Source organism: Calypte anna, chromosome 12 (assembly GCF_003957555.1).
Source record: "Calypte anna isolate BGI_N300 chromosome 12, bCalAnn1_v1.p, whole genome shotgun sequence".
NCBI lineage: Eukaryota > Metazoa > Chordata > Aves > Apodiformes > Trochilidae > Calypte > Calypte anna.
The window spans coordinates 41,801-50,504 of record NC_044258.1 but is presented as its reverse complement, the minus strand read 5'-3'; the positions used below and the strand labels follow the sequence as shown (position 1 = coordinate 50,504).

At 40.9% G+C, this 8,704-nt stretch overlaps 1 long non-coding RNA gene across 1 annotated transcript in view; it reads left to right on the top strand.

The window, feature by feature from the left end:
- The window catches only part of LOC115598989, a 39,891-nt gene that overhangs the window by 7,892 nt on the left and 23,295 nt on the right, over positions 1-8,704 (top strand). Inside the window, exon 2 of the long non-coding RNA XR_003988059.1 lies at positions 7,322-7,462. This is a non-coding gene — a long non-coding RNA (uncharacterized LOC115598989). The remainder of the gene's footprint in view (positions 1-7,321; positions 7,463-8,704) is intronic.

Below are 8,704 nucleotides of genomic sequence, written 5' to 3'. Positions count from 1 at the left end.
TGGGATTATGTATCCTTTAACTGCTACCTGGGTTATCTACAAAACAAACTTCTCTTCAGTAGGTGCTCTCCTTCAGATCATGTGGTGAGTCAAGATGCTAATAAAAATCAACTTTACTGATACTTAGATGCTGCACATTTTGTTCATAAGCTTTGTTGCAAACATGCTAAATTCCATCCTTACACTTCCAAATGACAGCTGTGAACTGGAACTCTTTACTGGCAGGCTGAAACTTAAATTCTCCAATAGGAAGTTGTGCAGGAGGAGAACTGACCTGGTTTGTGACTGAGCCAGCAGAGACTGAGCCGGCCAGCTTGTTTGGAGTTGCTCTGACTCAGTGGTTTTTGGGTGGCTTCATGATTATTTCTGGTGTCCACGTGTATTTTTGGTGAGATATATTTTGTGGGTTGAATTAAGAACTGGCTACACAACAGAGCCCAAAGAGTGGCGATCAGTGGTGCAGGGTCCGTCTGGAGACCTGTGATCAGTGGTGTTCCCCAAGGAACTGGGTCCAGTTGTTGCCCGTAGTCAAGACACAAACCAACAGAGTCAGTTTATGCGGTGCTTTATTCAGGGCCCGGGAAACCTGAGGACTAGCGTCCCAAGTCAGGATTCCAAAGACCCTCATTTTTGGTTTAGCTTTTATACTCTTTATATTGTGAGGCTACGTGCAGAATTACATATGTTCAGGTCACAAACAACCACATAAATCATGTAGATAACAATAGACAAACATCTCTAAATGGTAAATCTTGTACTAGGAATTATCGTTTAGGTACTCCCGCTTCCTGGGTACAATATCTCATCCCTTATCTTTTCGTACAAAGTGTCAGTTTAACTCTTTCCACACGTTTCACATGCCCTACTGACCCCTTTGATCATAAATCACTGGAATTAGCACATTCCTTGCCGGTTCCCCCAAGACTTGTTCCCAGGGTTTGACTTTCCGGCCTGCCTGACCAGTTCAAATCTTAGCCTAACTACTTTGAAATCTCTATTTCTTTTTCTTTTTCCTACTTGTAATTTCTATTTACTTTCGCTACTTGCAACACAGTCCTGTTCAACATCTTTATCAATGGCCTTGATGATGGGGCAGGGTGTCTGCTCAGCACATTTGCTGATGACACAAAGCTGGGAGGAGTGGCTGACACCCCAGGAGGCTGTGCTGCCATTCAGAGGGACCTGGACAAGCTGGAGAGTTGGGCAGGGAGAAATTTAATTAATTACAACAAGGGCAAGTGTAGGGTCTTACATCTGGGTAGGAACAACCCCTGGTACCAGTACAAGTTGGGGACTGAGCTGCTGGAGAGCAGTGAAGGGGAAAGGGAGCTGGAAGTGCTGGTGGATGAAAGGATGGGCATGAGCCAACAATGTGTCCTGATGGCCAAGAAGGCCAATGGCACCTGGGGGGCATCAGAAGGGGGTGGTCAGTAGGTCAGGAGAGGTTCTCCTCCCCCTCTACTCTGCCCTGGTGAGGCTGCATCTGGAATATTGTGTTCAGTTCTGGGCCCCTCAGTTCCAGATGGAAAGAGAACTGCTTGAGAGAGTCCAGAGCTCCAGGATGCTGAAGGGAGTGGAACATCTTCTGGGTGAGGAAAGGCTGAGGGAGCTGGGGCTCTGCAGGTTGGAGAAGAGGAGACTCAGGGGTTACCTCACTCATGTTTATAAATGCATAAAGGGAGAGAGCCAGGAGGATGGTGCCAGATTCTTCTCAGTTATGCCCAAAGAGAGGAGAAGAGGCAAGGGATAGAAGCTTGAGCATAGGAGGTTCCAGATAAACACAAGGGGAAATTTTTTCACTGTGAGGGTGAGGGAGCCCCGGCCCAGGCTGCCCAGGGAGGTTGTGGAGTCTCCTTCCCTGGAGACATTCAAACCCCCCTTGGATATGTTCTGTGTGACCTCCTGTAGGTGACCCTGCTCTGGCAGGGGGTTGGACTCCAGGATCTTTTGAGGTCCCTTCCAGCCCCTCACTTTCTGTGATTCTGTGATGATCCATGGGAGCCTTCCACCAAGAGCAGAGGCAGAAACATTGTGTTGGGGTGGAACAAAGGCTTTCTGCTCCTTGTAGTTTGCACCTCTGATTTAAGCAGGCCACTGAATTCTAGGATATTGATCACCCAGGACAAACAAAGTGTTAAAGAGGAAATGAAACATAACTGTGCATATGTTGTCATGGTAATTAGCCCTTTAAATATTTTCAACGTGTGAGCAAAGCACTTCAGAGAATTTAGGCTATTTAGGGAGGAACATTGCTAGAGATGTCAGTCTTCATGTACTTAGAATTAGTTGTATGGTCTCATTTTAGTGGAAGAATAAAGGTTCTATTTCCATGAAGAGAATTGTAAGACAGGTTTTCCATTATTCTTACTGTAGCTGTCAGAAACTTTTTTCTACTAACTGTCCTTGTTGCTGCTTGTCCTCACAAGTCTTTAACTGCTTCTAAAGCATTCCCCAAACAAACCCTAGGAATTATCATATTACTTTGTTAGGATCTTCTATTAGCTCTGTCAGGTGAAAGCTGTAAGCAGTGGTTAGAATGCTTGTGTTTGATTAATCTCTGGGCTCCATTGGGGCTAACACCCTTTATGTAAAGATAAGGAAAACCAAAGAGGGTTTGGGTCAATTCCAGTTTGTATTTGGCTGTATTTGTGTCAGTCAGCAGAGGAGAGAGTGTTAGAAACCACTCCCTAGTGGAGAGCAGTCTCTACCAGCACAACTCTACCAGTTCCTGGAAAACAGGAGCAGGGCAGGAGGCCTCCTGCACTGGCCTTAGGCACAGTTTCCTTTTCACTCAGCTAACTCAGTTCCACAAGAGAAGTGAAATTTCTGCTCCAGCAAAGCCCTTGAGCTGCAGAGCTTTGGCTACAGGTGCCAAGTTGCTTGCAATATCCACATTTGATAGTGGAGTTTGGGTGGTGATTCCCTGTCATATTTCAAAGCATCTGCTGAGATCTGGAGCTAGAAAGCAAATTAATGAAGTTCTGCTCTTCTAAATAAATATATATATGGTGATCTCATATGAAACTGAACAAGACAAAAAGGAGACTTGAAACATATTACTCAGCCTTCTGCAGCACTGCTGTGAGGAGTAGAGGGCAGAGGAACTTTTGTAACCATACAGTGAATGATTCAGTAAGTTTATAGATTCCTGTAATTCAATGCAGTAGCAAGCATTCATTCTTAATAACTTCCAGTGTGGATATAGCAGAATGGCCAAAATTGTTCATGGAAATGAAAGTGACTTGAATTGTAGCTTTCTTGTTACATTTTTTACCCTGTATTCCAAAATACATTTTTCAGCAAAGTTCAACATTTCCTCCTTGTGTTTATAATGCAGGCATATTATTTAATGTGTTAATGCTCTTTATGTGGTGCAAACTTTCCTTGGTTGGATTTTGGTTAAAAGAATGTTTAGACATCTGTATTTCTTGATGGCTGCCAATTTTACAGCTGGGTCTGCTTAGATGAATTGATTTCTTCAAGACAACAGAAGCAGTCATATATTTTGCTTTCTTTTTAAAAAGAGATACCTGCTGAATAGTTTAAATGTTTAATTTTTAGAATCAACATAGTATTTGCAAAATGAGAACTTTGTATTTGTTTTTGTGTTTTGTTTTGTTTTTTTGAAAGTCCTAAAATCATGTTCCCACACTGACCATTACCTGACATGGCCCCATATATTTGATGCATGAATTCTTGGCGGTGCATAATAAATAACACAGATTTTATGACTCAAGTTTGTAAGAGAAAATTGTTCTTCTTCCCATCTTAAAATATTTTTATATTGTTTGAGAGGAAATACTTTTACTCTTTAAAAATTTACCTACCTTTGCAATTGTGTGGGCTCTGGCTTTGTATTTCCAGACAGTGTGAGGTATCTTGAAGAGGTCTGAGATTTCAGTTTAGCACAGATAAGGCTCTTGGTGTCTGCTGAGCAATGTAGCCTGCAGTATTATGGGGTGTGCTCTGTTACAAAAATTCATTGTTCAGAATTTCAGCTAGAAAGATTTTGTAATAATAGACTGGTTAGTAATTCACTCTAAGATGAAGGATATGCTGATTTAAGCATATTTGTGTTCAAAATGTCTGTTTAAAGTTTAGCAGTGTCTGCTTGCAACTTAAAATGTTAGAAAGTTTATTTTTGTTACTGTACAAAAGCCTTCTTGAGCAATAAGAGAATCAGGAAAGTTAAAACACCTGAGTGTTTAATGTTTACAGGAGAAACAGTGAGAGACAATTTGTCCTTTCTGTAGGTAGGGTCTAGGTCTTTCAGGTCATCTGTAGAGGGCTGAGGCACAGGAATGGCTATATTGAGGGCTGTCACTTATCAACAGATAGTCCTGCTGTACATGACAGCCTCCCTTTCCCATATCTGTATGTCTGCATTCTGTGTGAGAAGTAGTTGGGGAGCAGCATAAAGACAGAAATGCTCTGTAGGTAACAGTAAGGATCCTGTTTAATTAGGAAACCTCACAGTTGTACAGTGGTTTTTTTCCCAGAGAGCCTTAGTGCTCATTATTTCTACACTCAGCCGTTTGTCCCTCAAAGCTGCAGTGGTTGCAGCACTTGGAAGTCTTGAAAAATGGTGCCTGGAGAGAGATATGAGACCTTGGATTGCTTGTGGCTTCTTCCAGAAGTTTTCCTTTCACCTTGTGTTCTGTTACTGTACTAGCAGTGAAAGTGGCAGTGAAACTGGTAACTTATACCAGTTAACTTATACCAGTATAACTTATAAGGCAAGAAACAGGGATGAATTTGGGGTCTGAAATGTCTGAAAAAACAAGGGTTTTTCCTGAGTATTTTTCCTTGTAAGCTTGCAGAGCCTTGCCTTACTCTGAGAAAATGTTTAATGTCTCCTTTGAGGGTGACTACTAGCAGTGGAATAACTTCTATTATGCAGTGGTTTGACAAAATATGACTTTGTCACGTGTGATGTGTTTGTTATCCAGTGCAAGTGTTTGTTATCAACCAAGCTTCAGAACAAGCTACTAATAAAAAAAAAAATGTAATTACATTCATGAAGTTTTCCAAATTGCACATTTTGAATTTTAGAAGCCATAAGCCATTTCCAGTTCCTTTCAGATGACTCAGTTGTGGGTATTTGCTTCATTGTCATTTGAAACACTATATTCACATACACAGCTTAATCATCTGCTGGATGAATGGGATGCAGATTCTCCTCTGCTTGCTTTCTAAAGGCTTTTATCATTCTTAGTCACCCACCCATTTGCCTTGTCTGAATTCTATAGAGAATAAAAGCCAGTCATTGCAAGGGTTTTATCTCAGAGGAAGAGGAGACATGCCACTGAAGGAACCATGCCAGTTAATAGAACAGATTTCTTGAAACACAGCTGTTAATCACAGTTTCAAAGACGAAAGAGGAGCTGCTGAAACAAAAACCATTGGTTCCTCACCCTCAGGTTGGTTTGGCAAATCATCACAGGCCAGCCCTGCAGTTCCAGGTGTCTGTGCAGTGCCTTGGCTGCTTGTTGACCTGGCTCATCTTGGCACTGGGGATGCAAACTCAGGAGTGCAGGGTGTGAGGAAGGAGTGAAACACCTTTGTGTGTGCCCTCCTTTGGATTCAGGTGCATCCACAGTCCCCCAGAGCAGCAACGTGCACATGGGCTGGGACTGCACACTCACAGGGTGGCACCTGAAGGGAGAAAGACTCAGTGAAGAACCACTTGGAAATTCGCATACTTTGCTGACTTTTTATTCTTCTGAGATGAATGTAGTACCTGTGAATTTAGCAGATATCCTAAAATCTCTGTTTTTACGTTCTCTACCTGTTTGTTTGAGATCCCCTGCTACTTGTCTTGAGAGTTTGGTTTTTTGATGGTGACTTTTCCTTTCCCTGGTACAGAGTGCTGAGGGCATTGAGAATATTCTAATATATTTGGGCCTTATTATTCTAATGTATTTGCACATCAGTTAGGTAAAGGTTTACATAGTGCCCAAGTCATCTTTTCAGGGCTGATGCATTTCATTTAAGAATCTCTTTTTGGCTGAGTGATGTTTTAGTGATAATATCATAAACTTAAATATTGTAAAGCATTAGATGATATCATCCTAGATGTCTTTATCTTAGGAAGGCCCTATAAGATACCTGAATGTTTTATATATATATATATATATATTTATGATATATACATCTGTGTGTGTATAAGGGTACTTGTACATCTATGCATGCGTGTATGCTTTAATATATACATGAATACACTTTCTTCATGAAAAACACTATAAAAGTAAATATTAAAAAATCTGCCCAAAAGCAGCAAGCCTGTTGTTGATACTCTAAAGGTTACTCTTGAGGAAAACAGAGGTCCCAGTGAGTTAAACCACAGCTTGTTGCTGCACATATAGTCTTGTAGCTGATGCATCCCATCTCGTGGCAGTGCTTCTGTTTTGAGTGTTCTTCATTTGTTGATGTTTCTGTTCATTAAAAAAGTTTCCCTTAGCATTTCTCTACAACCATGTACTAGACTTCAAAGACATTTTACCTTCTTTTACTTACAGTTTTTTGTTGGGGAAACAGTTCAGAAATATACAGGTTGTGAGCAATCCTGACTTACTTCAATTTAGGCTACATTGGGTTAATGGTTATTGAGGCCTAGTTAGAGGCTTTCTGAGAATGAGCTACTGGGAAAGAGATAACTTAATCGGCAACAGAGGAGGAAAATAGTTATGTGGGAAGAAGGTCCCGTGAGAATGGTATGTGGTTGGAGTATAAGGCCACCTGCATGATAAGATGATGTAAACAAGGCTCCTCTATATAAAGTGAGTGCAAGTTGCTAATAAACGATTTTCCTGCAATCATATTGATGCGTACATGGAATCCTTAAGCCTCCGCAGATTGCTTTCCCACAGTTTTTAGTTTTTAGAAGGCTTGTTTTTTTCTGAATAAGATCCCCTGTTTAGTATCCTCATTTGAAACACTGATCAAACACTTTCTGAATTGTGTAAACAGGTTAAGTAGTGGCTGTGAATACATTCTTTTACTCAACCTATTTTCTGTCAGCATTTTAGCTGTAATTGCTGTTTTTCCTATCTGAAATGTCTTCATATGAGACTCAACAAATGGAATGTCTCATTTCCTTCCTTTACTGATGTTAGGAAAATATGGTGGTACTGACTCAGTGTGTTTTCAGTCTAAATTAAAAATATTATTTTCTTCTGACTTGTAGCCACACTTCTTGTTCTGAGAGCAAGATGGATTTTTTATGACTTCTGCCCAATCACCAGTAATGAAAAAGTTGGAGCTAAATTCTCCCTGCAGTACTATTTGTGCCAACTCACCTGTTGTCTTTTGACCTGCACAGGTGCAGCAAGGATGAGAGAAGGTGACTTAACTTTGCCAGTATGGAATACAGCCCAGACCTTTGCCTTGGTTATGCTTCCTCTGGAGGATTTAGACAGACAAGGAGCAAGGAGATCTTGCATATGTAACAGGAGAAAATCTGGTAAGAAAATGCCTTTTCTAAGGCTGTTGTTTTCATCAGGTGTTGGATCCTCATTGATAGCTCTCTGCCTGTCAGCTGGAGCCTGTCCCTGTAGGCTGGTGGGACCTGCTTGGTGGTAAGGATTTGTTTGTGATGATCAGGACATGGCTTCTGCAGCAGCATGCAGTTGGCCAGAACTCCTATAAAACTTTAAGTTCCTTGGCTGAAAGTTGCTGTAAATGTGAAACTTCCATCTGTAACCTGAGTGCATTGTTTTCCCTTCTCACAAGTGCATTGGCCTGAAGCTTGAGCTGACTGCTCAAGTGTAACATGTTGAGAAGCTCTGCCTCAAGAAGCTGCTTGAGAAAAATCAAACCATGTATTTTTTTTATGCAAAATAGAACAACAGATCATCACTTCTAGATTTGAAATATCTCTAAAACAAATTTTCTGCCTTTACTGGAGGCAGCTAATGGATCGCCACAGATTTTTAGATTTTTTAAATTTATTTATTGATTTTGTTCAGGTTTTATTCTTTTTCCAAACTATCTCAGAAAGATGTGTCTCAGACTTTCAGCAACAGGGAATGGCAGTAAAAAAACCCCCACAAACTGATGTTTGCTTTGATTTCATTATTTTGCTTTCCTTACTTAATTTATACGTCTTTTCTTCATTATTTTGTTGCACTGGGATGGGATGAAGCTACAGTACCAAAGTGAGGAGCCCAATTTTTGTTTACATTGAAGTTCTTTACAACTTCAGAATAGAGGAAAGAAAACCTGTGTAAGGTTTTAATACTTGACATAGTGTTTGAGCTGTGTCTTTGGGAGTTGTAGCAAGAGAAAACTTTAGGCAGGTCTAAAAATTATTAATCATAGTGAAGAAAATAACTGGAGATTGTATTGCCCAGTGTCCCAAAGCAGAGGAACTTTAGGTTTTATGTCAATAGAAAACAATTTGCCTTGTGACACTTGGTGACAGAAGGGCTGTATTAAGACTCTAGAAAGTGCCAACAGTAATTGGTAGTGTGTTTGGACAACCACTCTATCACAGCCCAGCATGGGGTCTTGGCATGAAGGGGGGACAAGCTTCAAGGGATTTTTTTCACTGGGAGTTTCCAGCAGCCACTAGGTGACAATGTTGATCCAGTTTCAGAGCTGTCTGTCTGACAAAGCTACTGCTAAAAGTAAAGGAATCACTTTGGGGGCTCTGAGGTTCTCTTTTCCACAATTGTGTGCTCTTTTATGGACTCCAGTTATCCTT